Source organism: Lipotes vexillifer, unplaced genomic scaffold (assembly GCF_000442215.2).
Source record: "Lipotes vexillifer unplaced genomic scaffold, Lipotes_vexillifer_v1.1 scaffold1034, whole genome shotgun sequence".
Taxonomy (NCBI): Eukaryota; Metazoa; Chordata; class Mammalia; order Artiodactyla; family Lipotidae; genus Lipotes; species Lipotes vexillifer.
The window spans coordinates 48,839-54,689 of record NW_006790288.1 but is presented as its reverse complement, the minus strand read 5'-3'; the positions used below and the strand labels follow the sequence as shown (position 1 = coordinate 54,689).

Here is a 5,851-nt window from a genome sequence, read left to right as displayed (position 1 = left end):
GAGCGGCTGGGCCCGTGAGCCATGGCCACTGAGCCTGCGCGTCCGGAGCCTGTGCTCCGCATCCGGAGAGGCCACAATAGTGCGAGGCCCGCGTACCGCAAAACAAAACAAAAAAAAACATCCAAGAAATGTATTATGTCTTGCCACGACTGGCCCACCAAAAAATTTTAAAGAAAAACGATCCTGGGAGCACCTGCGATCTCTCAGGCAAGTACACTGCAGTTCTCAAGAGGTGTTAGCTTAGGATTCCTCACCTCCCGCGAAGCAAGGTCCCTGGGGCTCCCACAGTCTAGATTCAGGCTCCCACATCCAACGCAGGGTCTCCAGTTCCTCAGCCTAGCGCCGGAGTCCAGGGATCCCCCCGCAGACTCCCCAGCTCCCTGAAGCCTCAGGAGCAGGGGGTTAGGTGCGTCTAGGCCTCAGGCGACCCCGCCTCACAGCTGACTGCTGTGGCTAAAACTTCCAAAACTAAGTTGAATAAGAGTGGTGAGAGTGGACAGACTTGTCTTGTTCTCTTTGATTTAGTAACCTAGTGTTTAGCCTCCATGTGTCTTGTCTGTGGTTGTTATGGTTTTTTCCCTGTAATTTATCTCTAATCCCACAGTGTTGTGGCTGGAAAAGATGCTGGATATGATTTCAATTTTCTTAAATTTACCGAGGCTTGATTTGTGACCCAAGGTATGATCTGTCCTGGAGGAATGTTCCATGTGCACTTCGCCTGACCCTCAAGCTCCTTCTTCACAAGTGCTTTCGCAGCAGCGCTTCTCCAGCGTCGTCCCCAGCAAAGGGGCTTCCTCAGGTTCCTGGCGCTGTGGCTTACTCTAGTCGTCTAGTTGAAGTCCAGTACTTTAATCACACTTTCACATTTAGCAGGAACCGTAGCAAAGGCTGACATCTCAGGTCATTTGGCTGTTGGAAAAACAGCGAACATCAACGCAGGGGAGAGCCGAATAAAACACCACCTGAAGCTTATCTACAGCCTAAAGAGAACAGATTCCAGGTTTCTGAAGTGGCAAGAGGGGCCTCCTCACGAAGACAAATCTTCCTCCTGTCCTTGGAGGACAGGTCCCGCAGAAGCTGGTTTTGAAGGAGATGCCAAAGGAAAGGAGCAACAGTGGCCTAACCAGTGATCTTGAGTTGAGATATCTGTAAGTTACTCTCAAATGGTGCAGCAAATCATGTATATGGAGAGAGAGTGAGAAAGCAAGCGTGGGAAAATGTTAACTGTGAGATTAGGTACAGAATAGACAATGTTAGTACTTCAAAATTTTTTTATATTTAAAAGTTTTTATGTTTTTGTTTTCTTAACGAGTTTTTCGAAGTTAAGCCCCAGGTTCTCTTTGGATGAAAACTCCATATGTGAGACACTAGGTTTCTGAAATAAAGGAAGAAAAGAGTGGAGGGCACAAGCCCTGGTGGTTCATCACATTTCCCCTCCCCCACATGGAGGGTGCCTGGCAATAGGAACCCTGAGGAGGGTCTTGCATCGCCCTTCTGGCAAACTACCTCTGTCTGGGAAGAGGAAGATTTAGCGCGATTTAGAGCTTTCCTGACCTAGAATCGAATCCGGGCCGCAGCAGTAAAACGCCAAATTGTAGCTACCAGGCAACCAGACATAACAAACCTCCATAATCTGGCTTCTCAAGTTGAAAACTGTAAGAGTAAGGTTAGAGTTTTGAGAATGGCAGAGCAGAAAATGAGGCGATTCCCAGCGGCCTGCGGCTGAATGCAGCTGTGCAGGGCTCCCAGCCCTTGCCCTGCTGCTCATCACCTTTCACCTCTCCTGTGCTGGGCGGCGCTTTGGGCTCTGAGACCAGGCCACAAGGTAAGTGGCTGGGTTCCATCCTGGTCTAGCTTTAGCGCTGTGTGCGGCAGAGCCAAGGTCATGCTCTCTTTCTGAACCTCAGTTTCCTTATGTGTCAGGTGCTGACTTGGCTCTCAGCAGCTGATGAGCGATTCCATCTACTTCCTGATCTCTGAGCTCACTACAGGGGCTCTCCTGATAATGGCACATGTAAGGACTCCTTTACGTGCCCCTACCAGCTGCAATTCTGGAGCCTGAAATTCACCTACGTGTCTTTGGGTCGAGCACCCGGTGCGGAGTTGGGTCGGTCTCTTTTGTTCTGTCACGCAAATCAACGTGTTCCGCAAGTGTGCTGAGGTGGAGTAAGCAAGTGAGCTTCACAGGGATAAACTTCTTGTTTCCAGAGACAAAATACGTGTCAGCGTGTAGAGGAGATTTAGGCGCAACATGAGAAGGTGAGGGGATTTCCAAATGTAAAGATAACCTTAACTTGGCTTTGTCCTGTGCCCTTCTTGGTCTGTCTGTGGCCTTGTCTTCAAAGTGACACAGAGCAGACAAAGGAGGGGTGGTTGCTAGTGCTGAGAAGGCTTTCAGGCAATAAGGGAACTCCTCCTGTATTTCGGGGGGATAAAAATACAGCTGCACGCGCTACCTCAATCCACCCCACTCGCCCTGTTTTTTGGTGTTTAAACGTGAATGTTAAGTTTCAGAAAAGAATCCACGTGTTTCCGCCTGGTTTCGAACCAGGGACCTTTCGCGTGTTAGGCGAATGTGATAACCACTACACTACGGAAACAGCTCTGTCTCAAACCTTTAATGACACATCCAAGAACTGTGTCTCTTGCCACAACCGGCCACAAATATTTTCGAAAGCAAAGGACCCTGGGAGCACAGGCGAGCCCTCAGGTAAGGAGACTGCAGCTCCCGAGAGGCCCTAGTCTAGGGTTCCTCGCCTCCCACGAAGCGAGGTCCCTGGGGCCCCCACAGCTTCACTTCCCAATCCCACATCCAATACACAGTTATGCACCGAGTGCAGGGGTCGCCCCCGCGGACTCTCCAGCTCCCGGAAGCCTCAGGAGCCGGGGGTTAGGTGAGCCTGAGCCCCAGGTGACCTCGCATCCCAGCAGCGTGGACACCACCCCTCCAAGGCTGCGGACCCGCGCCTCGGTGGCCCTTTTCACGGCGCAGGCGGTCAGTGCTCTGGGCTCTGGGAAATGATCGATGCTTCGAATCCACCCGGGAACCATAGGACCCGCCCTCCCCTCCCTCCCCTCCCTCCCCTCCCTCACCTCCCCTCTGCTCCTTCCTCGAAAGCCCGTTCGTAACAGCCCTTCTCTGGCGTCTCCCGGCAAAGGGGCTTCCTCAGGTTCCTGCCGCCGTGGCTTATTCTAGTCGTGTAGTTGAAGTCCAGTACTTTAATCACACTTTCACGCTTAGCAGGAACCGTAGCAAAGGCTGACGTCTCAGGTCATTTGGCTGTTGGAAAAATATCGAGCGTCAACGCAGGCCGAGCCGCGCTTCCCGGCCTGTATTGACTTCGTTTGAAGACCAGGCCCAGCAGAAAGCCGCGGAGGACGCAGGCGCGGTCCACGCCGATCTCACGGCTGTTCATTCCTCCCTCATCGTACTTGACATTCTTCTTGAGGAACAGTTTTGTTTTACCTTTTACAATGTCTGAAACGTCTTTTATTTGCCTTTTATAATTTTCCAGTTCAACAGGCCATGGAGAGCGAATTTTAACCTAGGAAGACAAAGAGGTAAAGGCGGTTTTCCCAGAAAGCCGGTGTCTGGGGGGGGGGTTTCGTGTTCAACTCACAGCACACGGCCAGCAGGCTGACAACTTTGTTTTTGCTGAAAGACTTTAATGCAACGTTGTCTGTCTGTGTGTCTGTGTCTCCCTGTCTGGTTTCCTTTAAAAGTAAAGCTTTACAATCTTGGGGAAGCATGTGCCATTTTCTCCAGTGGTTGTTTTCCTTCTTTCTTATTGTGGCGGTCATCGCGTTTCCTTCACACGTGAGGTTCAAGTGCTGCGACCCCGAGGAAGGCGCGGGCAGCGTGCGCACTGACCCCTAAGCCGCGGGGCTCTGCCTTGTTCCGCGTCGACGCCAAGTGCCGTCGAGGGTGCGACCGGACTGCAGCATCCTCGCCAGCGCTGGAGGGCTGAGTCCCCAAAGAGGCGGACTTGAAAATAGCTTTAGATCAGGACATTTCGTGAGGTTTTCCCCCTTTTCCCTCCCCTCCATGTTCCAGTTTTCACCTGCCACGCGCAGCCAGAGGAATGGATTCGCCGTCTTTCGGTCGCGTCTGGCGCGCTGCCGTCCCACGTGGACAGGACGAGGGGGCGGTCGTCCTTTCCCCGACAGGGGCGGAGGGACAGCGGGCCCCCGAAGGACCACAAACACACACCTGAGCCGCTGGGGCCCGCAAACCCGATCAGGCGGCCCCTGGAGCCTCCCTGCAGCCGCAAGGGAAGGCGCGGGGCTCCAGAGCCGAGGAGAGAAGCTCGCTGAGGGCACCCGGCCCCGGCCCTGGCCTCGAGGACGGGCCCGGAAGAGGGACGCAGCCCAGGAGAAAGCGCAAGGGTCGCCCAACGCCCCCATTCGAAGTTCAGGGTGAGGGAGCCGAGCGTTACACTGATTTCCCCGCCTTTATCAGGAGAGTCGTTTGCCCAAGTCCAGAGTCGCCAAAAGGAGGGACTGTGTAGGCCAAAGTCCACCTGGACTGAGAAGCGAACACGAAGTCCTAACTAACTGCATGTGGGGTCTGAGGAAAACGCTACGTTAGAGACAACTCTTGGTCGGAGCCTTAGGACCTGGAGTTGGCATCATCTAAGGCGGGAGGACGGCAGGCGCCGCAGGTAGTGAGGGGAAGACCCGGAATCCAGGTCTGGGTGCGCAGCCTCGTTTGAAAGCGTTTTCCGTCCAGCCGTCCCCGATCCTGCATCCGCCGGGAGTCTTTTATGGTGTTGGGGATCCCGGGGTCCCAACCCGCGCGCCTCCCGTCCTGTCTCTACAGCTCCTGCCCCGGCGGCCTGCTCTCCACACGCGGTCGCCTGGCAAAGGCGCGGCTCCAGGGCAGTTCTGAGGTGCGGCCCAGACGGGGCAAATCGCTCGGGGCTTGCGGCCCCGGCGGGCCTCGCGGGCATGTCCGCTGTCCCGCAGAGCGCTCGGCCTTTCGCGTGGGGCTCCTCTTTTGGAGAAAGCAGGGAGAGAACGTTCTTTGGGTACAGTTCCTTGGAGGGAGGTGCGGCACTCAGAACAGGAGGGCGGGAGATAGCACACACTCATTATAAGCTTCCTAGTGTCACTCACAAGTCTTTTTCCGAGCAGCTCCCTGGTGGTCTAGTGGTTAGGATTCGGCGCTTTCACCGCCGCGGCCCGGGTTCGATTCCCGGTCAGGGAGGCTTAGGTTTTGTTGTGTTTGTTTTTCTCCCTTCTTCTCTGTGGTATCTCAGCACCCAGCAATATTCACTTCCTCCTCACAAGTGTTATGTGCCCCAAGGTGCAGATGCAGTAGATCTCTGCACTGAATCCTTAAGCCAGTGAGGTCGGGTCACAGGTCCAAGGCTTCTCCCAGACTGGGAGAGGGGAGGTGTGATGAGCATCCTGGGCAGCCCCCTCGCCTCCACACCTTCCTTCATTTCAGATACCTACATCCTCACTTTCAGTGTCCATCTAAAGAGAACTCAGGACCTGAGTACGAATAACTCCTTTAAAAAAACAACAAAAAAAAAACCCCAAAACTTTGACACCTATTTGCAATAGTAACAGTATATATTCTTCACCAAAACGCACATTTTCCCACATTTGCTTTCTCAGTCTCTCTCCATGTACATAATTTGCTACACCATTTGAGAGTAACTTGCAGACATCTCAACTCAAGGTTACTGGGCTGCTGTTGCTTCCTTCTTTGCCGTGTCCCTCAAAACCAGCTTTTGTGGTATCTGTGCTCTAAGGCCAGGGTAAGACTTTGTCCTGGTGAGAAGGTCCCTCTTGCCCTGTTATCTTCAGGCTACAAGAAGTTTCAGGTGGAAATTTATTCCGCTCT

The 5,851-nt window shown here is 53.6% G+C and overlaps 2 non-coding genes across 2 annotated transcripts; one reads left to right on the top strand and one right to left on the bottom strand.

The window, feature by feature from the left end:
• Positions 1 to 2,527: 2,527 nt before the first annotated feature.
• Positions 2,528 to 2,600, bottom strand: TRNAV-AAC (transfer RNA valine (anticodon AAC)). Its single transcript has one exon. It is a non-coding gene; the product is annotated as a tRNA-Val (tRNA).
• A 2,534-nt stretch (positions 2,601 to 5,134) lies between these two features.
• TRNAE-UUC (transfer RNA glutamic acid (anticodon UUC)) lies at positions 5,135 to 5,206 on the top strand. The gene has a single exon. It is a non-coding gene; the product is annotated as a tRNA-Glu (tRNA).
• The last annotated feature ends 645 nt before the right edge of the window (positions 5,207 to 5,851 follow it).